This window comes from Columba livia, chromosome 20 (assembly GCF_036013475.1).
Source record: "Columba livia isolate bColLiv1 breed racing homer chromosome 20, bColLiv1.pat.W.v2, whole genome shotgun sequence".
Classification (NCBI taxonomy): Eukaryota; Metazoa; Chordata; class Aves; order Columbiformes; family Columbidae; genus Columba; species Columba livia.
The window spans coordinates 6,789,277-6,815,274 of NC_088621.1; the positions used below are offsets into that span (position 1 = coordinate 6,789,277).

The window sequence follows — 25,998 nt, forward strand, 5'->3', positions numbered from 1 at the left end:
TGGGATGCACGGAGGGATCAAGGGTGGGGATGTAGGTCACCAGGTGAAGATTAAGAAGGCCAAGTCTGTAACTGGCTTAATGAACTCTTGAATAAGTTGCTTTGCGCTTGCTCATCTCATTCTCTTTGGATCAGTCCTGGCGCTCTGTTAGGATTCTTAACACTATACAGATGGGTGCTTTGCAGGAGGACTCTTCAAGATGCACAGGAATAACAAGGTAGATGATGATAACTTGCATTGTTGCTTCTTGGGCTGTGTGGAATCACCTCATTCAAACCCAGTTTGGATGCTAAGTTCACAAGACAAACGTAAAAAATCCAAGCTTTGGGAATGGGTGTAGGAAAGCGCGTCTACTCTGATGCTGTTTCTGTAGGCTGTTAAACAGCCTGTATTGCCAGTCTAATTCTCCTACCTCTGTTTTCAGGAGATCTGTGGCGCTTTGGAAAGGGATCAAGGTTAACAGCTGCTTTTCCTCCCTCCTTTAGGTTGCAAGGCCAGACTGCTGGGTGCACTTTCCCCAGTGAAGAGCTGGGGCTCCTGGGTGTTGGACAGCCCGAGGGGCTGCTGCCGCTGGCCTTGCTCCTTCACGTATTGTTCTTGGGGCACTGCCACTGCTACTGCCAGAACTTGAGGCTCCAGCTCAGCTCCTGCTGATGCTGTTGCTGGCGCGGGTGACTCTTTTGCAGCTTTCTAGTTAGACAGTTGTTAGCTGCAACCCTGGGTGTGGAAGATTGGTCACTACTTGTCTTAATTTATTTTCTCCTTTTTGTCTTCATTTGTTATTCACCGTTTTGAGGATGAGTATAAAGGGAGACAAACTGGGTAGAAATAATGTTAACTCTAGGATTGGTCCAAACGGCATTTTAATTCAATCACAGTCTTTGATTAGATTAGGACTGAATTATGTGTCCGCATGAGGCTGAACCAATGAATCTGGGTTTGAAGGCACCAACATCTTGTGAAGAGAGATAGTGAAACTGGACCACAGGATAGAAAAATTTCCTTGTCAGGTTGTCAGAGCTATACAGCTGTTGTTGATTTTTCACTATTCACCTACAAGAGGAGTCTCTAACTCATTTTCACCAGGGGCCACATCAGCCTCGTGGTTGCTTTCAAAGGAGTGAATGTAATTTTAGGACTCTATACATATAACTACTTGTACATTTATACAACCCTGAAGTTACATTCAACCCTTTGAAGGCAACTGTGAGGCTGATGTGGCCCCTGCTGAAAATGAGTTTGACAGTCCTGACCGACAAAATAGTCCATCCCTTTTCCATCTCCAAGATGCCCCTCAGGTTCTACCTGCAAGGAATAGCATCAGCCTACGTATTCCACACAGGACCTTTCTCTATCCTGCATCATCTGGCAAAACAACACAGTAGCATCTTGAATGAAAAAATGTTGGTTACAAAATACCCATAATGGGCCTTTAAACACATTGAATTTGCTAATATTTTTCTTTATAACTCTTGTGTCTAGAAGCTCCAGCTGTGATCAGGGCCTTGTTGTGTGAGATGTTATGCGAATGCATATTTTGTACAAACAGGGTGATGCAATCCCTTGGAAGACTTTGTAATCAAAGCAGAAAAAGGGCAAAAGGGGCAAGAAAAACACATGAAGTGGTTTCTTTGGGGTCATTGGCAAAGGCAGGAGTAGCAGTGGGTCTGTGGGGTCCCAGGCTGGTGCTCACCCCCCATGGCACTCTGTCTCTTCTAAAACACCCATGTACTTTCCCAGCACTCCCCAGCCTCTCTTAAACTCTGTCGCAGAACTGGAACACTAAGTGGGTTCAGCTAATTCAATTTAACCTTCATTTGTCAAGCTGCTTTCATATCCAGAGCCATGTGGCTGCTCTGTGTTGCTGAGGTCTGAGCTGGATTTTATTTCTAGGTTTCCAGAGCAGGGGTAGAACTGCCCTTGGAGTGGAGCGGAGCCGGAATGCTGTACTGAGCTGCGGATGTGCCATCCCAAGAACAACTTGTAGTCACAAGCCAGGCTACCCAGTTTTCAATCGTCTCCAGCTTTTTCAGCCAGGCAACTACATATTTCTGAAGCTTATTAAATTAACCAGTTAAACCAAGGCAGTATACAAGGTGTACAGGCCAAAGAAAGCATCGTGGGTGTAACTTTCTGAAGGAGAATTATAGCTGCTGCTGATCATGCTGTTACAGTAAATGTTGTGTCAGTGTTTCCATTATCGGTCTTTTTTTTTCCTTCTCCCCTCAATGAGTTGTTCTGGGGCTGCGTGAAAAGGTTTGCACCTCGTGAAAAGGTTTTCATGTGCTGTGAAATGTAACGTGAAACCACTGAATCTTTGTTACCCAAACAATCTGCACTTGTACAGGGAAGGAACAACCTTCAAAACTGGGATCAGAACCTGATGCTGAGCACCCAAACATACTTCTGTGGTTCAGCTCCGCCAATGCAAACAGTTTTGCTGTATTTGTGATTTGTTTTGTTTTGCCATGTGTGTTACATGGCCGTGGAGTGATGCTGTGATTGAGGGTAGGATGCCATACAAGATGCCAGCCTTACCGCAAAGGCCTTCTGTTACCAAGTAAGCTCTGTGTCGCAGCCCACACAAACGTGCACACATGCTGTACTTGATTAATCATGTTCATTACGGTTGTATTTTCAAGCAACCAAGAGCAGTCCCCCTTATGCTGGGCTCCAGAGAACCAACCAGCCCTTCTTTGTTTCCCTTGCAACGTGCCAACCTGTTTCTCCAGGCCAAACCTGCTTTCTGATTCAAGTGACAAAATTAGGGAAAAACTGGTTTGCGTCTTGTTTCCATCTGCCCGGACATGTTTGGGAATCCCTTAGAATGACTGGATTCAGTTGTTTAAGCTTTTTTTTAAATGATTTTTTTTCTTATTATTGCACACGTTGCACAATAACTCTGAAGTAGCTTCATAATGGAAATGCTGACACAACACTATCGTCTCAGCCCCAGGAGTGTGTTCCACCTTCTATTGTTTGTCTTGGCCTCTGTATGTTGTGTACTGCCTTAGTTTAATTGGTTAATTTAATAAACTTCTGAAGTGCTGTATCAGTTGCCTGGCTTAGCTTTTATCCACTAGCCTGATGAAGAAAGTATAAGTTTCAAAAGCTTTCCTGTATGAAGTTAATCAAATAAAAGGTATCTTCTACTGTACTTTGCATGTAGAACTTGGAAAGGCTACTTGAACTGGCACATTTTTACAATTAAAGCATTTTTAAAAAATGGCCTAAAAATCTTTGTGTAGCTAATGTTTCAGGTCTGACCTGTCTAACTTCAGTTTAAAAAAAAAAGGAAATTTCAAACTTAAGGCTGTGCAATGCTTCAGTAGCCACATCTGAATTATATGTTAGGCTAAACTGTACTTTAGATGGACCCTTGGGGTTGGAAAGGAGGGAGAGAAGTGGGGAAAAACATAACAAAAGTGATTTGAAGGTATTATGGAAGGGAAGTCTTGCAATTCAGCCATGTGTGAGACTTGGGTGATTTGCACCAAATTTCTGGGTCTCACTGAAGCCCTGCCTAACCGCGAGCATATCCTTTAACACCTCTCTGCTTCATTCCCCGTTTGGAGGTCTTTTTCACATTTTGTGTTTCTCATTAATTCCAATTTTGAGATTTGGGGATTGTAAGCTACAATGGGGCTTTTTATTGCTGGAGCTGTAATAATACTGAGTTGGAAAGATCGGTTGATCTCGCAGTACCTTTTGCTTGCGGGTGCAGCAAAGCCTCTTTCAGGCCAGTGCAGAGAGCACTTAAGAGAGGCCACATGTGCCACACGTGCAGGAGTATTTGTCTGCAGAGTGCAGTGTACGTGTAATGTGAGTCCATCTTTATCTATTTTAATCTGCAGCTTGAGCATCCCAAGATTTAGGGGTATTCATCTATCACGAGTAATTTAGATATACTTGATCATGCCTGAGGGCAGGGGAACGGCCTAGGTTACTATTTGATATCCCTTCCAGCCCTGTTTTTTATGACTTTATTAGATCTGACAACAACAGAATCGTATACTTTGTTCTAAAGGATTCTTCCATTAATTAGTACTTTGTGGTGCATAGCTCCTCTTCCCTTGAGGAGCTCTAAGAGGTTGACAAGTGCTAATTAAGTCCTACAAGAACTGGTGTGTTGGGTAATTATTATTTTACAGGTAGAGAAACTGAGGTGCAAATGTAACCCACAGGAAGTTTTGGGACAGAATCTCACTTCAATGCTTAGCATTTTACCTACTTAAAATTCTCACTGAGCTGTGCCTCTGGGCTGCTGTCGCCAATGGAGAATAACGCCGTGTTCCCTCCTCCTGCCCACATCTGAGCCACTCAAGGCTGTAACAGGCTCATCAGCCACATTTGGGCTGCATCAGCATCAGAGGGGACTGCTAGCAAAATGAATCAGGCCTGTGTGCCAAACATAAGTTTATTTTTTTCTCTATTACCATGCTTCCTGGACTTGCGGAATTATACTGACTTTAAAGGGGAGCTGCCCCAGAGTCCTGAATCAGGCCTTTTGGATTGGGAGGGAACCTCTTGCTGTTTACATCATTTGAGTGTAATTTTCAATCAAACATTCGCCAGTGTAATTATTCTGCTTTAGAGTTCTCCAGTGTGGAGTGACATGGCCAAGTGGTATTTGAGAACACTTGAAAAGAAAACGGGCTAATTAGTTTAGCTCTGGGTCAACTGTGCATCAGGAGCCACTGAGCCAGACCAGCCTCTACCTGGGTCGCTGGTGTTTGAAGTTCTCTGTTTAGTCAGCAGTACCTTGCTAAAGGAGGGTCTCTCCAGTGCGAACAGTGAGGTGTGGCTGGAATAGTTTCTTCTGTCCTGTAGTAGAGTTTTTATCCACCTGGGTATGTCTGGGTATGGAATTAGATCTGTATGAGGAGAGATTGCATGTGGGTTTTTCCATGTTGCTTTTCCTGTGCCTTCTGTGTCCCACACCACCTGTTTGTAAGGTTAGACTTTATGTGGAATTCCAGGAAAACTTACTGCTTCCAGAAATAATATTTATCATTCTCAATCAAATTCTGTTCCGAATCTTCAGTGAGTCCACTGGCTTCCCTGGGTCTGTGCAGACTGTGCACAGCGATCTGAATCTGATCACCTGCAGATTTTGATGAAGCAAATTTCATTTCACTACACCAGTGCTCAAACCTCACATGTACAAACTATCCAGGTGAATTACCACCTTAGGTCTAGTAGTGCAGTCCAGGATCAGTTTTACAAGAACTTTTGCTGGCTCCACCTGAGACGTGTTAAATGCTGGCAACCCAGTAACTTGAGAGCACAAATTCCAGGGTGGTGTTTTGTGTAACTGATGTGGTGCAGAGGGGCTGGTTAGACAAGTTAACCTCTGATTTGCAGCTGTCGTGTGCTAGAAATTGTCTTGGTGCCACTGTCCAGCTCTGTCGCGCTGCTGCACATCAATTCCCTTCGCTCTTTCAGGGTGTGGTCTCAATTAATGTTTGCACACTGTAATTTGTGATGTTGCTGAGATTAACAGGACAAAATCTGCCGGTCCAAACCATGTCTTGGTGAGAGGGTGAGGTGCTTATTAAGATTGGGATGGGTTTTTTTTCACATTCACACATGGTCTCTTGTAATCCCACAAACCAGGGCGTAATGCAGCTTTGCACAGTAGCAGTGCCTGTGAGATCATGGGTTGGTTAGAAGGAGGACTGGAGGAAGTGGTAAGAATGAACCCCAGAGATATTTTTTTTGTATAAGAATTTGTCTTCTTATTTCCCCCTGACGAAGAGGCTTTTTTGAGTGGGTCTATAGAGATGAGATTTGCCAATAATCTTGTCCCAAACTGTGCTGGACATGCAAACGTTCCGCTGTGCTTGGTTGTGCTCCTGCCAGGGTAAATACACCATGACCAGTCTGATCACATTTGCTGTGCTGCAGAGCTGCTGTCGTAGTGTCTGTTTCTTGGGAAGACAACCATAGGGTTGCACACCTTAAAGAAACTGTTCATGTGGGTCTGGACGTGTTTAACAGTCCCTGTATTTAATGTTTCAGAAATGGGTCTTGTTTGTTTCAGAGGTGGTCACTGCAGCGTGCAGAAAGGATGTGTATCTCCTGTGTCTTTCCAAGAAAGCAATCCCAACCAGTTGTGCTGGAGAGGCAGTAGCCAGGCGCAGAGGTACGGAGAAGCATTGGGAGACAAGCACCGCTCTGTTTGTTTTTTTTCTCATGGGTTAAAAGCAGAAAAGGCTTGTGAATGGACATTAGCAGACTATCCTCTCCCTCCTTGACTCATTGTGGGCCAAACCTCCTCAAACCATGTCCTACTCTGTTGTGTGTCCAAGTCTGCAGTCTCTGCCAGCCAGGAAATGCTGCATTTTGTGGCCATGCAGGAGAATGGGGTTACCAAGGGAAGGTTCAATATTCAAGGGCAATCCTGCAGTTGTGAGAGGGCCCTGATTAAGCCAGAGAGGCCATCTGAGCAGACTGGCCAGTCCCTTGCTGCTAAGAGAGCAAATCCCTGAGCAGAAATGTCCCTGAGCATTGCTGAAATGGCCACTGGATCCATAGCACGTCATAGCTGAGAGCTGGGCATCTTTAGCCTGAGCATTCCTGTGAAATCAAAGGTGAAGTACTGGCAGGGGACAGCAACTAATCGGTCCCGGGTATATGGGGAGGGCGTGTTAAACACCCCTTCTCAATGCAACAAGCCCCTCTGAGCACATTAGCATCCATCTGGTGGGTAATTAGCTGGATCTCTAGTTGAAGAATCAGTGAAGGGATCTCTCTTCCCACATCTCCTTGTAAAGTGCTTACTCTAATTTTTGTGACATCCAGCTGGAGGGTCTCTGTATCTGTCATTACAGACCATTAAACGCTTTCAGATCCATCTATACATTTTAAGTGGTTTCTGACCCTTGGGTGACAGTGGCTGAGGGATATTTGACCTTTGTTTTTTTTAAGTTAAGAAACATTTGCTTGGGTAGAATGAGTCAAAAAGTTCCTGGCTAAGGAGGGTGAGTGTTCACAGGCTCCTGTCCTGGCAGGCTGGGCATGGGCAAAAACCGCCTTCCACAGCAGCGCTGTATCACCCTGCCTTGTAACCTGTTGGATTGTCCCTGGTCTTACCAGCAAAAGGCAGAGTGTTCTCTCTAGCAAGAATCTGCCCAGTTTCTAAGGAACAGTAGTCTTGATACTGGTAGGCACACATTGTCCTGGAAAAGGCAGGAAGGAGCTGAAGTGCTGCAGGGAACAAAACAAGCTGAGCCGTCTGCTCCAAAAAGCTGCGAGGAAAATGTTTCCTGAAAAACAAAACAGCTCCCCAGGTTCAAGAGAGGAGGATGATACTGGTGAAAGGACCAAAAAAGGGAATCTGTTCAGGTTAAACAAAACATTTTGTTTGACTCGATACATAATGCTTCCTTTCATTAAAGTGCCTGTAACCTTTTCTTGTTAATTGAAATTAATTTATTAATTTTGGTTTGAAAATGTGTAAGCGCTTTCAGGCTGATGACTTTTATTTTTTCAGCTGAAGTGACAAATCCAACATAAATTTGCAATGTTTTTGTTGACCCAAATATGCCTGTTTTCTTTGGGCAGGGATAAAAGTTTCAGCTGAGAAATTCTGCCTGCTTCTAATCTGGACAACACCTTCTGCCCAAGGATACTTTCATTCATAAATACAAAGACAAATAACTGGATGGAAATGAAACCCAGAAAGTCAGTCCATGCACTGTCAGGGTTGAGGATTTCACGGAAACCAACAAAAAGTAAAATGGAAAGAACCTTGACAGTCTGGTGTTGCTCAAAACTCTTTGCTGAGCCAGACATACAAGGTTATTTTCTTCAGAAGCTTTAGCAATAGTTTGTGTTGAACTGAGCTGGTTTGCTTTGCCGGTTGCTTTGTAAGGTGTGATCATGACTTCTGTGGTGGCATCTCATCTCTGAAGTGCCCATAGGAGCGGTAAACTTACATAAGTTACCTGAAGTAGAGATTTGCATGAAGAAAGTGGTGTGTATTTAGAAATGCAGAGGACATAGGAGACCCAACACCTCAAAGCCACCATTTCCAGGCTCTCTCCACCCTCCCTGTTCTAAGCAGTGGTGGGAATGATGTCTCTGTTGCCCAGTAAACAGTCTTCAAACTCCAACCAGGAGAGTTTTGAGCCTCTTTTTTTTGCTCAAATAAAGGGTCCTTTATTGCCTGTGTATAACCAGGGATGAAAAGGTGAAGTTTTCTTTGGTTGTTGTCAATAACAACAATATTTTCATCCTTTAAAAGGATAATAGGAAAAATTTACAACACTAATTGTCAGTGGAAGCAATTTTCTAAAAGGGGGATCTGGTCTCAGCTGTTTAAATGTTTACTTGGTGGTGCCTGGTTAATAGCTAATTAAAGAAATGTGATTTTTATGTAGTTTCTAAATCTGTGAGATCTGGTGTCACTCAAGGATTGAGCCTGTAATTTTTTACCATGTTGGGAAAAGTCCTATTGACAGTCCCCGCGGCTGTCCAAAGAAATAGCTGGCAGGAGTGTGAACATGGGGCTCATTGGAAAGGAGAACATACAGGAGCACTGTAGAATTTTTCTCTAATATTAATTTCATTTCGTAAAGGAGACTAATGAGCTGAAACTTGTATTTTCTGTTGCTTTTGAGACTTTTCTGAAGGCTGCAGTTGTGAGGGATCCTACTGGAACCAAACTTCTGAGCAATCAGCTCTGGTGCCATCGTGAGTAGGAGAAGGGAAGCGCCTTTCCCCAGGGCCAGCGATGGGAGCCATATTTTTGAGCTTCTCTCCGCTGAAAAAAATTCTATCTTAAAACTTTAATAAAGAGTAAAGGTGCATTTCTGTTACCCCTTAAGACGTTTCCTTGCACTTGGAAATCTTCCATTAAGCCCCTAAAGGCAAAGAATTAAAAAAAAAAATTAAAAAAGGTAAAAATGGGTTAATGCAGAAGGGAAAAGGAAGAGCAGAAGAGACATCATTCTGTAGGAAATAACACACCAACCTTCTACAAATTCAGAGTAGATAAACTGTTTACCAGTGGCTACCTAGTTTGGGAGAGCGATGGTATAATCACTGAAAACATTTTGAAATGCGTTTCTAAATAAAAAGGCATTTTGTGCAGTTGCAGTAATTAATGGTTGCTCTCTTGCAATAGCCTGCAGAAAACTAACTCATGCGTTTGACAGCAAACATGAATATGCTTGTAAAACTGAAGGGAATCGTTAGGCTTGTGTGAGCTTGATCACTTAAAAACAAACCAAGAAGCTGAACGTGGAAGTGCGTTCTGACTTAGGGGCTTGATTGAAGTCAAGGGGAGTCTGTTGGTCTAAAGCCCTTGGAAAGGAGGGGAATGCCCAGCTCCTCTGCAGCCTCACCAGCTGCGGCATGGGGGTGTTGATGTCCATGTTAAAGTGGCATATCTGAGCCCCCAAACTGCCCAAGCAACAAGATGTTTGAAAAGAGAATGGCAATCATAACACTGTTATATACATGGTCGCTTTGGGAAACTGGACCTGGCTGTAGGCTGGTGTGAGAGGACGGTGACGTGTTGGGATGGCAGCACAGGCTTCCAGCCGCTTCCTTTTTGCCTCTGACTTGGATGAGGGCAAATTCTGTCACATCCATGGAGTTCCTGTAGGAGGAAGTGTGATTTATTTATGAGGATAAAGAAGTGGAGGATTATGACAAATTGTGCAAATACTAAAAATTCCAAAAAAGCCAACAGAAAGGTGATTCAGTTTGCCTGTCGCTTTGCATGTGTTTACCTGATTATTCCATCCAGTGAATTTGCAGGAATGAATTTCCAGGAGCATTCATTGGAAAAGCTTGTAAGGAAATATGGCAAAGCTTGTGTGGAGAGTGTATTTCAAAAATCTATGCTGTGGAGCTGCAGCTGATTCTCTTTTACAAGTCTGATCAAGGGACAGAGGCACCTCGTGTGACCACTCAGTTTCTTCTTATGCAATTTGAATACGTTAGATTTGGTGTGCATGCTAGGAAGCTACAAATGGCAGTCATCAGTTCACAAATCATTCTGAATAATGGAAAAAAAAATCATGAAATGAAAAATAGGGAAAAAGCCCTACCTATTTGCTCCAGGTCTGTTCAGCCAAGTGTAAGACAACGCAGTGACTTGGTGAAGATGAGGTGCATAAAGTCTACTGAGAACTCTAATTTGTGCTGTAGAAATTAATCTCTACCTGTTCCTCATTTGCATCATGGAGTGCAAAATGCAGTATTCTTACAGCTCATATACCTTCAAGTATCCAAAACTTACTGATTACTGGTAAATTTGCGGTCAGGCATTGGAATGGCTGCCCAGGGAGGTGCTGGACTCACCAGCCCTGGAGGTTTTTAAACTGAGATTGGACATGCACTTAGTGCCATGATCTAGTCAATGGACTGGAGTTGGACCAAGGGTTGGACTGGATGATCTCTGAGGTCTTTCCCAACCCAGTCGATTCTGTGATTTCAAATTTTCTATTTAAAGGTGTGAGTTTCACTGCAGTTCTGGAGGAGCAAGCACATTTTGCTCTTGCTTACGGAGAGATTGATTGGGAAAACCTCTGCTGTCTGTCTGATCTACCAATTTGGATAGAAAAGCTGTAAATGAATGCTTTTCTCCACAGCAGGGAGCCGTTTGGAGCAGGAATCGTCTTCATCGTGACTATGCTCTCTAATGTTATTTCTAGCCGCCTCTTGGACCATGCAGGATTGCTTAGTACCTGCCATTACCTCAGTTAGGAATTTGACAATTTCCTGATAGATTGTTTATCAAAGAAAATATTATGTCAATAATGTCTAAAAGCTGTAGCAATATTGCTCCCAGCCCGGAGATGTAAATACTGTGTTATCTCATGGCACAGCCTTAAATGACGCCACACATCTTGAAATAACATGTCCAAATGTGTCAGAGGAAGAGATTTTAAAGCGTTTGCCTTATATTACCTGCCTGCTAGCAAATGGGCGGTGAGAGACCTAGAGTTTAATTTTTTTCTTTTTTTTTTCTTAATGTCTATTAGGCAAATCATGCAACTATCTAAACACAGTTCTGGAAAACCTGTTTGCTAGCTTACTCACAGCCCCAAATGGCTTTGAGTTGCAGTAGTGTGGTGCCTAACCCTTCGGGGGAAAAGAAAAACATAGCAAACCCAACCCAGTGCACCTTCTAGAACAACATCTTCCGAATTCACGAAGATTGTTGGGGAGAGGGAGGGAGGGGAAAAATGGCCTGTGTGTGAAACCACGAATTATATTATGTCTGCCAAACCCCTTTGAGAATTGGACCAACTGTCGGTTCAAATGATTTGTGCTTATCCAAACTTTACTCATCAAAGGTTTTTATGAGTTCACTTTGGCAATGGCTGTGTTTTTCCATGTGGTGAAATCATACACCTGGAAAACATGCAGCCAAAATGGTGTGGAGCTTGAATAACTCTCCTTGTTCTCCAAATGCTCTTGAGTTTTAAGCATCATGGTAGTTAAAGTGTTTGTGGTGCTATAAAATTTGTACAATTTTACTGTAAACCTGACTCTTGCATAACCCTCTTGGCCAGATGATTGGCAGCTTGGTTGTGATCTTGTAACACAAAAAGGAACAAATATTGGCCTGAAGTTTTTACTGTACAAAGGGAAGAAAGCTGAAAATCTTTACTTTTGTACAAGCTGTGCATGGTGGCACGGAAAACATCCTGTGAAGCAGCAGCCTATGAATAATCCTATTTTATGGTTTGCTTCACAAACAGTGTACAGATCCCTGTCCAAAACGAGCCAGTTGTGGGATGGACAACAGCAATCAACAAGATGAATGGACTTCACAGAAGCGATGGGGAGAGGCTGACAGAAGATACTGGCGGAAAATTCAAGAGAAAGGGTATGTCTACAGCAGTGCTTGATGTTGACCTTGAAGTTACCTTAACCAGTCTGTCTGTGTTGTTTCTGGCAGCCTGCAGCAAAACCAGTTATATTGCCCTCCTAATTTGCAAGCTGGGCCCTCCTAGGACTTGTTTTGAGGCCAGGTTGCCTTAGCCCATGGGTAGTAGAGAGAAAGCAGAGCTGGGGAGGAGTGGCGAGGAGTGGGAATGGTGGGATGGTTGTGGGTTGGTTTTTGTGCCCTGAGCCTGTGGTTGCTCCAGACATCGTGGTTCAGAGGATCCCAGGGTTGGAGGACTGGTTGTGGTGGGAAGATCTCTGATCTGTGATTGAGCTACCGTCCCAGGATTGTGGTGGGACCACTGGGAAATGGCAGCTTGGGTAACCTCAGTGTTAATCCCACTGGTCTTCTGGTTATTGGGTGGGTCTTAGAGCACAGCTGGAGTGGTGCAACTTTTTCTCTTTAACTGAAGAGCATCCTTCCCCTGGACAGTCTATTGTTTTGTTTTCCAACTGCAATTCAGCTGGAGTTGTGTAGGAAAAGGGGCAAAGCATAATTCTCAAAACGGTATCACGAAATAAAAGATATGTAAAACTAGCGTAACGAAACCGGTGAAGTTGTAAAGAATTTAGGCTGCGGCAAACATCAGTTTCTTGACTGCGATGCATAGTCATTTGTCTTTTTGTTTACACAACAAAATAGCCTGAAGAGAGTTAATATGTTTGGAAAACGGCACTCGCATGTATTTCTAATAGGAGAGGAAACTCAACAAATGGATGTGACTCAACAAATTGAGTATACAGAACAGATCACAGCTCTGATTAGGCCATTTACAGATTGGTTTGAAGAGCGCTGGCCTCTGGCCAGTGAGCTACTTCTTACTCGCAAGGAACCCAGACGAACAGCGCGGACACTGAGCTAATGCTGCACTGTGCTTTGTCTAAAGCGATGATGGCCTTGTACTTAGTGCATACACTTGCTGCTGGCTGCTTAGCATAATGGAGCGTCCTGCACCACATGCGGCTGTGGCCACGCTGCAGAGACTTCACCACAACATAACTGCAGACCTCTCCCACTAAGGCCTCGTAAACGGCACAGATTAAAAATAATATGGGTAACATAAAATGGAGTCGAAAAGAATACGGATGGCTTAATATGAAAGCCATGAATACTGCTGCATAAAATGCCTGAGCTATTAGTTCACTTACAACCGGTGTACCTGTGCACAAATCTGTGTGCTGGTTTTGCGTACTGTAATATAAATGGTCTTTGTTCTTACCTTTATATAATAACACCCCACCTAATATATAGACACCCTTGTATGTTTTATGCATTCATCTAATTTAGTTGTTAAATATTGCTCCAGAACCCACACATACACCAAAAGAACTGTATATTGTCAAACTGGTTTGAAACCTATAAAGAAGTGCTTGGGAAGGAACGGTTGAAAGCTGAAGAATTAAAGAGCATTCCTTTAATTTGGTGGCCTCATAACATGCTGCTGAGTAGGAGGAGAAAAGAATGAGTCTGGTGGCTGGATTGGGTCTGCGTTTCCTGTGTTGAAATGAGATGGGTGGAACAGGATGGTCATGGTGTCCCCAGCCCTGGAAGGAAGAAACATCCATTTGGTCTCAATGTGGAGCAACTCTCAGGGTTTAACTCTGGGACAAAGTTATTAGATTCTCTACCCAGGCTGATTTTTCTTCCTTTCAAGTAATTGCTAGTGCTCCTTTCCCTTAAGTATTAATCTCTTACTCTGAGGAAACCACTTCTTGTCCTGCAGTACATCCATGTGGTCTTGACTGGGAGCCCTGGGAGCCCTCCCGGGTCTGCGTCATGGAGGTGAGGCTGTGTCTGGGATCCCCCGGGCAACCCAGCTGTGACTTATGGAGGAATCTCAACAAGGCCAAAACACTTGGGTTGTTAGAAACCCCAGAGATATTAATGAATTTCAGCATTGGACTGATGTTTTTTTAATCATTATTCTTTTTTCTTGGTGTCTACTGTTGTATGAGGGCAAGAATCTGCAGAAAAACAAAGGCCCAACCCCAAGGAGCCTGTAAACAAAGCTAAACAGTTAACACATGAGCCCGTCCTGAATGAGAAAGGGAAGATGTTTTTCATTTTGTGATGAGTTGCTAACTGGGAGTTAGTTTGCCATCTGCCTGTGGGAAAGCCCTAGGAGCAGGCTTTGACGTGGGCCGTGGAGTTCCCTACTGCTCCCCCTCCAAACCATTCTTCAGCGTGGAAAGCTGATCCTCTGTGAAAGCACTGCGTGCTGGAAGTCTGCCACGTTTGTACTGGGGATGTTTGAGGCAAGATGCTCAGTCTGTGCACCCGATGTCCCCCTCAGCACCGCAGCGACAGCCAGCGCTTCCCTGTCTTGTGGGGGGCTTGCAGGGGCAGTACTCAGTATATTCTAGGTGTTGGGGATGCTGGAGTGGTGGGACAACTTGATGAAATCCCGAGTGGTAGGTAAAGTGGGTATGAGGGAGTTCTTCCCCAGTGAGAAGTTTGTTTTTCTGTATGGTATGGGGAGGTTCAAAGTTACAAACTTGGTGGTTATGTGTGGTTGTCACCACCCATAGGTAGGTTTATCTTCTGGCTGCAGTTGTACCCTGTTCCTCTCCTCTGCATCCCCTCCCCATCCAGCCAATTCCCCAAAGAGGTTTTCCCAGAGGCTGCAGAAAAGTTACTCCGTGGCTTCGGTTCTCAGGTGCCCATTGCAGATATGTTAAATACAGAAATTAAAAACATCCTTCCTACTCTGTCCTCCCCCACGTTGTCTGGGGCACCCACCACGTGGCCTCCTGCTCGGTGCAGCCGATGATGCAAGGACAGAGATTACTTCTGCTTGCAAGAATTGCATGGCAGTTCCAGCCATGTATTATAATTTTATGCCGGTTGGCGCCAACTAAGTAATCTCTGTGATAGCCTTAGGAGCAGCTTTGCCATGAGATCTTAGAAATGATATGTTGTCTCCCTGTGAAAGTGCTGAATTAAACAAGTAGTTGCAATTTTTTTCATGACAGTGATACTCCATTCCCTGAACAAAAGTGGGGAAATTTCTTGAATCTGTGGAAATTAGATATCTAGAGGAATTCTGTGGTCAAACGGTGACTCTGCTCTTTTAAAATACTCTGCCATCTGTTATTCTTGTTTCTTTGGGCGTGAGAATTGTTCTAAAACTTCTGGTGTTATGGTTCAGTACGTTCTGTATCACGGAGGGGCAAGAATCTGTAAGTCTTTTATTATCAACCCAGGAATTTTGCTCTGTAGCTTTCCAAAGGTGAGTAGTTGCCCCTTGTTTTATGGAGTGAAGGAGATGAAGTTTAAGCCTGTCTTGTTGTTGACTTCATCACTTTTATGTCCTCCAGATTATCAAGTTCTCTTTATTTTACGATATGATGATTTCTACCTGTATTGATAGACAATTATATATGCAACTGCTCTGTATCACGTGAAACTAAATAAGTGAGCGATTCATCCTTTTCTCCTTGTGAAGCTAAAAGCTGGGTCTCCTGCCTTCCCAGACTAATTTGAAGTCTACAAGCTTGAGGCATCAAAATCTGCTGTGCTGTATATATGATTTGTTACAAGGAAATGGATTCTTTACCCATTTAGCCAGCGAGGGCAAGACGGCCTCTCTCAAACCTGTAGCTTCCCTGGGGATGTGGAAAGGCTGAGTCCTCCTGTACCTTTGGCTCTTCCGAGAGTAGTGGGTATGTTCTTCCTTTTAATGTATATTTAGAGCAAGTGCTGCTTTAAGATCAAAAGGTTTACTCTGGATTTATACCAGGGCAGCTAAACATGGAACTGTACATAATTCCCAAGCACATTTGTCTTGCAAGAGCCACACCTGATCTGCCTCCCAGCTCTTATTTACATAAGACATCCTCGTTGTGTTGAGAACATGTGGGGTGGGGTTGCTTGCTGTCAGGGTGGGCAGCCGTCGCTGCGCACAAGCCTCAGTCCTGCCTCCTCTGGAACTGTGGATCCTAACTGCGTGCAGCCCTTCCTCACACACCAGCAACATCTCTCTGCTGTGTCTGTGCATTTCTGTGGTCTTAACACTAACCTATTTTATCCCTGAACACAATAGGATGAAATCCTACAGAAGAAAGACATATCTCAAATGTTTCCAGGATGCGTACATCAGCGATGCATGTGTAGTTTCTAGCACAGAGAGGATTAGAATAAATGCATTCTTTGTAGATGCTGTTTTAATCTTTCAAGCTAAACTTAGATCTTGGACACCTGTCTCTGCTGCAGTCTGTCTCTTGAGCTCATGAATTTTGTGCACAGCTGTCAGTGCTGTATGTGGGGTTCTCTCTTTTCAGCTGGCTCTATTCCCAGTTGGCTGAAAAGTAGGAGCCTGTCTTAGAAAGAGAATTTCCACTCCTGCATACTTTGATGGAAACAAGAAGATATAAAACAAGATTTAATGACCCTGTTTTTTTCAACCATTTATTAGCTGTTCTGTACATACTCAGTCTCCAGGGAACTAAGTTACATATTATGATAAGTATAGAGTGCCTGTTCCCTATGGACTTATGTTTCATGATTTATGTGAATAAAATAAAGCATGTAAACCAAATAAATTACCTTGGATAGCTTACTTTGAAACAAGACTCCAGGAAGTGCCAGGAGGTGGCCAGATGAAATGCTGACCTGGATCAGTGGTGCTAAAATGAGGATCCCATCTCCTGCCCATGCCAAGCCTTTTCTTTAACTCAGAGATCGAAGATTACAAAAGGAGGAAAAGGGATGTTAAGGAGAATGTCTACCTATGTTGTCTTCATTCCTTTGCGACTGATTAGGTGAGGGGGATATGCTTCATCGTGAGCTTAACAACAAACGGTGTCTGCAGAGTTTTACATTGTGATTCACTGCTGGCCTTTTTTTGTCTGAGAAGTGGCCACCTGAGACTTTGGCCCCACTGTGCTCTACTCAGCCTCTTGGGGTGGGAACAAAAGCAAAGCTGCTCAAAATGAAGGGTTGTGTGCTCGGGTCTGCAGTCTGTGTGGCCTTGCTCCTGTATGACTTGGGTATCTTCAGTCTTCTGGTCTGGGTTTAGTTGCCGTTGTTCAGCTCCAGTTAAACAGCCAATTCAGCCCTCTCAAAAGTGGTAGCAATTGGATGTTCCTGCTCGGAGGGAAATCTTGTCCCCAGACTGTCTCCAAAGAATTTAAGAAGCCTGGTGCTATATGAGGGAAGTCTAGAAGTGAGGTCTTGTGCTTTGTGGGCAGTAATGGGGATATTTTTCTAGGGAAAGTCATGTCCTTTTTCTTAAATCATAGGGAGAGTCTATATGTAGAGGTGCAATAATTTCCACCAAGGAGGTAGAAAGGGAACTCCAAAGTACCCGTGCCACTTTCTGTGCAACATGTTCAGCTTAGAGGTCGTGGTGAAACTGGAAAGGTCAGCAGTTTTATCTGTGCCTGGCTGTCTCTGCCCATTTTGATTGCCGTGCCACTGAGAACCCACCTTTTCTTTCTTGTTTTTGCAAGTTTTCTGTGATAACACTATGAGCAAGCTAACTCTTTTATATTCGGGAAGCAACAAGCATAGCCTCCCTTGGGTGAACATAAGCTACTCTGCATTTGTAAAAGATGCTGCTGAAGCCACGGGTTGTGTGCTGGGGGGGACGAGCCCGCTGGAGCCTCGCAACCTCTCTAGAAAAGAGAAGCAGCAGCAGCTGAAGGAATTTGGCTGGTGTCAGGCGATACACCTACACTACCAGATAATGATTTGATCAATCGGCAAGCTTGTCAGATCGGACCCCAGATAGGATGGCGCTTCGCCAGGTGCTGGATCAGAGAGACTTTGTTTGATGTTATCGTAGTACAATTAGGTTACACGCATTGCTTCATGGCACAGAGCTGGTGCGGGCGAGCAGGAGGTGCCTTCGCCTGCCCTGGGCATGCCTGGCACCTCTGTCACCCCTGCGGGGACCAGGGGGGCTGGGAGAGCACCCACAATCCCTGCCTGGATTTTGGTTCCCCTCAATCTCCTGTCAGCCAGCAGATGAGAGAACAAGTAGATTCAGTTTCGGGAGACCTCGGGGCTTAGTAAAAAAGAAAGCTCAAAGGAATTGCTCTGTAGAAGAGTAAAATACCAGGTGTAACATGCAGCTAATTATGCCACTGGTTTACAGGAGGGATTTTAAATGTTTCTTTCTGAAAAGCCTGAAAGGAAAAAAAAATCAAAGGGGAAAGATTGAAAAACAAGTATGAGAAGATATAAAACAAGATTTATATCTAAATAATTTCCTCTAATTGCTGTTAGAAGACATTAATTTTCCTTTTGATGCTTCACTTTACCTTAGGCTTTGCTGTACCTGCCAGGATGGCAGTGAGTCAAAGAGGATTAGCTCAGCAGCTCTCTGCCTTAGTAGCCTCTGTAAAAGATTTAGCAATGGGAAGAATATACAGGTTTAAAAAAAACCAGAAGATCCTAATTTAAACAGGCCAACTTCAACCTCCGTTTATCCTGTGCAATCACGATGACTTCACCAGCATCCCATGGGTACAAATGAGGTAGAATCTGGGTTCAGAGTGCCAGGTGTGTGTGTTGCTTTTTAAAGATACAGAACTACCTAATGTATCTGTGGCTGCATCGGTGTCAGTGGTGGTTTCAAAACCATTTCAGGTGAATAATATTTTGTCCATACAAAGAGGTAGCCTAAAGCCCATGCACCAATTAAGGTTTGCCAAAATCTTGGTCTGGAAAGGACTTAAATAATGCTGAGAGGTGAGCTATCCCTTTGCAAAGGGGAGACTTTGCCTGGGGATAATCTGGACAGAAGCAACGTGATAATATTTAATTTGCTGGGATTTTTATAAGCTTCCGTTCTGGCTTTCGTGCATGGGACATCTCTCTGTGTCTGTGGCAGCCCCGGGGCTGTGATTTCACTGTTGTCCGTTCTTCTGTCTCCTCTCCTCCATTTGAAGACTGTGCAATTTCCAGGGCTGAGACTGGGAGTGCAGAGATTGCAGCTCACCTGAGAGTTTGCTTGCTGAGACATAGCCTGGCAGCAATGCCAGCTGGATAGGTAAAACGCTATTTGTTTCACCTTTTTCCTTGTCAGAATTTTTCAGTTTGAGGGTATTTCTTGATCTCTGATTGAACCTGAAATCCAGAATTGCTTTTGATGGTTGTGGCAGCCACTTCCCAGCTTGGCTCTGAGGTTCACGTTCCCATTCAGTTCGAAAGGAGTGGGAAAGTCCACATTCCTCAGGCTGCACTGAATATCTCAGCCTGGAAGTGTTGTTTATCAAAACTTCTCTTAGATGAACCTTGCGGTAATTCTCCATTAATTTATTTCCTCCAGTTATTACAATGAGTTCTGCTCAGGGGTATCCTAGAAAACCACTTGGAAGGATCAGTGGAGAAAAATGAAGTGCGGTTGGCTGGAAGGATCACCCTATGCCACATCATAAGACGCGATCTCTTATTTTCCCACTGCTTTAATCTATTCTGTTCTCTGTGTAGGGCTTAAACAAAAGTAACCTAAGAAGATACTGTCTCTTTGTTTTTGTCCTGCATATCATTTTGTGCTAGGCGGTGATTCTTAAACACAGCTCAGCAATCGTGTAGACAGGCCTTCTGGGTGAACAATAAAACAGATGCAAAAATAATGAGAATCAAAAGCTGCTTTTAAATTGGAGGTTGAAGATGTGAATAAATCCTCTCCTTCAGGTTGAAATACAGGAATATATAGTGTGTATTAACTGTCCAGTTCACTAAGGTCATGGTTTTCATGAGAGTCGTTCTCATTTAAGCACTGTAATAAAAACCCAGGCTGTCCAAAGAAGTTAGTGTGTTTAAGACATACGCTGGTTGCTGAGCTCTTCTAAAAATCTGGTCCCACTAAATCAAGAACAGACAGTCTCTCTTATTCATCTCCTTGTCTGGTAGTGGTTAAACAAATGATTTGGAGTCTGAGGAACATTACAATTCTGCAGCTTCCATAAATGACTTTGATTTTGAGATGAACAATGAGATGTTACAATCAAAACCAAAACCGCTGCAGAACGTAGCATTGAAGGAAGCTGTGCTAATTTCTTCAGAAACAAATGTAGAAGTTAGTAACATGAAACAGCTGACCACGAGCCAGATGCTTCAGGGCGATAACAAGTAGTTCAGGAAGCCCCCAATAGCTTTGGCTTTCCAGAGAACTGTAAGATCCATATGTATACCTTTATGCGTAAAATATACTTTGATAAGTGCAATAGTGCTCCAGATACAAAAGTACAAACAGGCAATGCTTGCAGACACCAGGGATTACCTCTTCAGTGGTCAGATTAGTAGATTTGTCCTTTTGAATATCAGGTTAGGAATTACGTTTTTTTGCACACCAAGCAGTAGAATCAATAATAACCAAAAGGCTTTTGCCTGCTTTACTAGGTTTGATGAAGTCCCGTTGCCATTGGATTTATAAGAAGCTCACAAATCCATACCAAGATATTAGGAATAGATTACAAAAGAACTACTCAAGAAAATGTATTATTTTTGATGCTTCATTCCTGCTTGAGAAAACTATTCAGTGCCCCAAAATGGGACTGTGCCCTCTACTAAATCTGTTGCATCTTGTCTGTATTCTGACCCACTAAACCCTCTTTAGTCACAACTTGACCCAATTTAGCACACGCTTTTGTACAACAGACTGAGAAGGGTGCAGGCTCTGAACTAAGTAACAGTGGTTTGAATCTTAAGCAATACCAGAGTTACTGTGACTTTCTAGTATCAGATATGTTCTTAAAAGGACGTCCTGTTCTGCTGTCTGGCTTTTCATTTTCAAAACAATAGATGAGTGTTTGGGAGTTGAGGGGAAAAAAAACCCTAGTCTCCTACAGGAGATAAGATCTGATATAGAGGCTTTGGAAAGAAAAAGATGGCTGAATTTATGGGAGTGACTGCTCTGTATCTTATTTATCATTTTTTACCTCAATTTGAATGTGTGTTTGTTGCTTCTCAAGCAGTGTTGTTTCACTAAAAATGTTATTTCCAGTGAATTCAATGAATAATTTAAAGACTATAAGAAATGGACAAAATCCCATAGAGCCTCCTACCTGAGGTTTCTTTTGTTGGGGGCAAATTTTTTGAGGGCAGCCAAATGAGTTACTCATCTGTCATACTGAGGTTTCTTTGTACTGAAGGGTGTTGGGCACAAATCCTTCCCGAGAGGATTCATCCGGGATCAGGGCCTCACAGCGCTCGGTGTCGTACAAAGCGAAGAAAATCATATGTATGCCTCAGCAGTCTTTTTTTTGTTGTACGGTGTGTGTCGCACCTGGGATCACACGCAAAGTCTTCGGGAGGGCAAGGGGCAGAAATGTGCGCTTTTCTGGTGCTGCCCCTGTGTTCCATGCAGCAGGCTGGTGCACAAACAGCAGTGAAGGGGCCTCGGTTGGCACCTTCGCTGACATGACGTGAGTGACCCCCTGGCTGAGGGGGGGACGGTGCACTGGGAGCTCCACAAAGACTTTACATTCCAGCAGGAAGGAATTTGCTAATATCATATGTTCCTTTGAATCTTTTTGTTCCTACTGCTCTTCCTAAAAGCAAACTTCTCTGGCCATGGGACTGCAGGCCTCAGTCTTGCTTTCTAGTTTTGTGCATATCTTTTATACTTGCAAAATAACACTAAGGCTGAAACTCCCAATCTCTGTTTCAGGATGCAGTGCTTTTCAGGCTTACTTCATCCCGCAGTGTACGTATTTTTTCATGTTTTTGTATCACACGAAGTGCTGTACTATCTCAATGCCTTTGAGTCTTTCCTTCTCGTTCATAAATTTACCCCAGCTCGCCTCAACTAGTGACTTGAGAGCCATGAACAGTTACAACTTCTAAAAGTCAATCCTAGGCTCCCAGAGTGAAAAAAACAAATTGGGGAGTGATTTTTGTTTTTTATTATGATTATTTTACTTTTTCATAAGTGAGGGGCTTATTTACTTGCCTGGGAGCCTGGGGCACAGCCAAAGAGAGACCTGAAGGTGTTCACAGCCCCAGTTCGTGCCAGATCTGCTAGACAGTGCTGCTGCCTTATATTAGAAAAACTTGATGATTAAAAAGAAACAGCTAGTTATATCTAATTTAATAAGATACAACCCATGCGGATCATAAAAGGGAGATCATAGCTGATTAAAACTGCATGAATTGTTTTAAGTGCATTCCTCAATTTTTAGACTAGAACAAAGGAGATGACCTGATTTATCCTGGAATATGGAGATAGATAAGAGCAACTACTTCGACTAGACTTTTCCTCCGCCAGCTCAGGATTGTATATTTAAAAACTAGTCTGGACAAACACTAGCTGTGTGCCAAGCAGCAATGTTTCCATCACTTCCCTTGGAAGATTATTCCATACACTAATAGATCTTGTTGTCAGGAGGCTTTTTCATACAGCCTAAATCATTCACCTCAAAACATTAAGGAACCGAGGCAGCAGTCTGATAGGTTGAGGTTTTTCCCTTGTGTCTCTAGGCTGTATCCACGGTACACGGAGCTGCTGCTGAGCCAGATTATCAAGTGTTCGGGAAGACTTTGTATGAAACAGACTGTTCTGAAAAGCCGGGGTAGAGACTGGTTAAAAATTGGCTTTTGGACAGAAAATAGAGGATGTCACAGCCAGGAAACAGTTCAGGATGGGGAGGTGTGGCAAGGGTCAATTTTAGCTACACTTTTGTTTCCCTTATGTATAAAAATGGTATTCACCCATTCTGGGCTTGAAACAAAATGCTATTGAGGCAAAAGGAGACCGAACGGGGAGGTGTTTTTACTAATATCAGAGTACCTGGCTGTGGTGGTGAGCTGGTGAATCCAACTGACGTGTCTGCCTGTCTGTCCTCATCCCTGGCCAGTCAGCCCGTGCTCTGTGGGCTTTGTGGTACAGGACCATCATCCTTACATGCCGTGGTTTATCTGTAAATAAATAAAAACAAAGCAGAAGTAGCTTAAGTAAGTTGCTTTAATGTATTGGTCTGATAACTGATTTATGGAACTCTTTCCACTCGTGAACTGGCACAGCTCCACTGACTGAATTAGGGCTGTGCAGATTTACACCAGCCGAGGATGTGGCTCATTGCATTTAATATACCAGGAACTCTTGGGCCAAAAATAGCCGTAGATACCTTGAAAGGAAATGCCATGTGAAACGCTGACCGAGAACAAGACTGTTGGGAGGAGGAGGAGGGGAGTGTTGGTGGTGACTAATACACTATGGCCATCTGCGCAAATTGGCAGCTGTAAAGTAAAAGCAACAAGGTTATTGCACTATATATATATATTGAAGCATTAAGTGTAAAGCATGTGGATACACTGTGTGGAAGCATTCAGCATTAATCAGTGGGGAATGTGAAACAAAACACGTAGGCTATTGTGTGCAGTTTTAGTTACCTTATTGTGGGAAGCGTGGCGCACGTTGGAGAATGCAGAAGGGGCAGTGTGGGGCAACCAAAGTTTTTCAGGGATTTGGGGAATGAATTATAAAGATAGATTAGCTAGGCTTGGCCTCTATAACTTTGAAACAAGAATTGTTGAGCTGAGCAGCTTGCTTAGGCAGGGTGATACTGAATTGGAAGCTCAGGAAAATGATACCTTAGCTGAGCTCTTTGACAGATTTGCTGGAAAAAACACTGTGGAAGATTTGGAGGGTGCGGTGCTGTGTCAGTGTGCTGAGGTTGACCCTGAATCCATGTGTGGGATTTGAGTGCAGGGATAGATGACAGCATGGAGAGTACAGACACCTGAATTTCATTCCACTTCTGAAGCTGGAGGACGGTTTTGTGGTGAGGGAACAGAGAGAAGGTGAGCGTGTGGCCCTGCTGAGGCGTTGCTGGTGCTGGCTTTCACCAGGGCATTCCACAGCTTTGTTTTGTGTGCTGAAGTCTGCCATTGGCTTCTCAGGATTTAAAAAGAATGATCCACAAGCCTGGCATCAGGTGTGGTTTTTGTTTTCAGCGTGTCTTGGCTTTCATTGTGATATTTCTACCTGGGTTTTCTGGAAGGCCTTTTGGAGAATCTGGCCTGTTTTACCCCTTCCGTATTGAGGACCTACTTTCAACTTACTCCTAGTATCACTGGGAACTAAACCGGGACATTTAACCTCTCTGTGGCATCTCATATCGCCCATCTATACAACAATAACAAAGATAAATTTGCAATACCTTGGTGATCTGGATATTTGTGACTGTCTCCACGCATGTGGAATTTGAGGCTTAATGAATAAGGTATTTGAGGTCCTTGGGTTAAAGGCCTATATCCTGTAAAACACCACATTATGATTACTGTATTCCTCCTCATTGATCAGCTGTCAGGGACACAGACTCCAGCGGCACTTGGCCGATGAAACGGCAGCAGTACAAATACCAGTGCCGCTCCGGAGAGCAGCTTGCAGGAACGCTGCCGAGTGCTGCTCCAGGAATTGCCTGGCAGCGATACAGGCAGTAGTGCTGCTCCATTGATCAGCCGCCCATCACCGAGGCTCCAGCCGTGCTCTGCCCATCGCTCTGGGCTCCAGAGATGCTTTACAGACCCAGCAGCACCAGAGACTCCAGGAGAATCCTTGTCTACCTGGTGGAAGTCCTGTCCCCAGAGCTGCGTTCAGGCTGTACAGATGGGGCCTTCATGATTTGTTTGGTTTCCCAACTGATTTCCTTCTCAGCCGTAATGGAAAATGCTGTACTAATGTGAAGTTGCTCTGCTTGCAAGCTCAAGGCTCCCAGCCCGTGACTCTGAGCAATTGCTACGGTCCCCAGCCCTCTGCTCTCCCATCCAGTCCGTGTGCCTCCTGGTAAAGGTGTCTCTTGCAGAAGTGTGTGGGTGTCTAGGGGTGTATGGGTACTTGTGGTAATTTCCATACTGCTCCATAAACAGGCAGGAATAAGCATTTGATAACAATGGAAATGCAACAGTGGCTGCAAGTGAATCATTCCTCAGTGTTTCGAAGGTTGGAGGTGAGAGCTGGAAAGGAAGTTGATCTGAAATGCAGCCAGAACATGCTGTTGGTATTTTAGTAGGGGACTTGCTAAAAAATGTGCTCCTTTCACCTGGCTGATCGCTGCTGAGGACGAGGAAATGTACTGCCAAGGGAGGCGGGCAGGAGAAACGACTGAGCGTGTCGGATGAGTTGGCACAAGCTGGTTTTCATGATGCGCCACTGGAAAAGGACCAGATGAAGGTGTTGTACCCCGCCGTGGCCGGTCCTGCTCATCCTGGCTGCTCCCCGTGGGGTGCACAGCTCTGGCTGCTTTTCTACATGTGCGGGGGACGGCACCACACCCCTTAAGGTTCCTAATTTTATTCTTTTCTTTCTTCTGTTTACCCAGGGGTGACTGTTTCTGAGTTCAACAAAGCTCATACATAATAGAGGGAAGCCCAGACTTACACTGTGAGGGACGCCCGCTAAACCCAGCCCTTTGTCTTCTCAGCTAACGCTGATGTGTGTTCCTCATGGTTAACTTCAGGTGTCTGGTCTTCACTCAGCGTTGAGATATTTTTTTTCTATTTTGGTTTGGTTTTATGCCTTTTTTTTTAACCCCAGGACAGCTCAACGTGTTAATTACCCCACGGTAAAGTAGACATCTTTTAATGTGAAGGCTACCCCTGCATATGTGAAATATTTAACACTTGGTATGCTGAGACTTGCTCTTCAAAGTATTTTTGTTAGCTTCAGGGGTAAATAATGTTTGGCAAGGATGATTTAGTAGGCACCAGAGAGAGGGTGCCTTCGCACGAGGAAATCACTAAAACACCCCTCCAGTTTGCAAACTAATTTCAATATACCCTGTGCATCTTGTTCTACCGCACTGCTGAAGCACAGAAAGTGCAAAGTAGGTGCAGATACTGCACTCCATGGGAAGAATCTCATTTGATCTTGTACATTTTATTAGTACCTTTTAATATGTAGCGAGTATTCTATTGGCATTTACAGAAAGAGAACCAGTTGATTAGATTGTAGAGGCGTGATTTGGGACGTGCATATGGTTAAATCCCTCATGTTTTCTTTACAACCTAATTCCCCGCCAATTTGGCTACGTGAGGCAAAGCCGTAGTTGATGGCTCCCCACATTGAAGCTTTGTGGAAAACTTTAGTCTGCTTGATGAAAGGCTGTATCCACAACACAGAGGTCGTCTGAATCTTGGTA

At 43.9% G+C, this 25,998-nt stretch overlaps 1 long non-coding RNA gene across 7 annotated transcripts in view; it reads left to right on the forward strand.

The window, feature by feature from the left end:
• The window catches only part of LOC135575911 (uncharacterized), an 86,395-nt gene that overhangs the window by 5,621 nt on the left and 54,776 nt on the right, over positions 1 to 25,998 (forward strand). For 4 of the 7 annotated variants that reach the window (XR_010467358.1, XR_010467360.1, XR_010467357.1 and 1 more), the window contains exon 2: positions 11,721 to 11,848. This is a non-coding gene — a long non-coding RNA (uncharacterized LOC135575911). Of the gene's footprint in view, positions 1 to 69; positions 218 to 11,720; positions 11,849 to 11,874; positions 16,669 to 25,998 lie in introns of those variants that run through there. The other 3 variants (XR_010467362.1, XR_010467363.1, XR_010467359.1) reach the window with 2 other exon arrangements.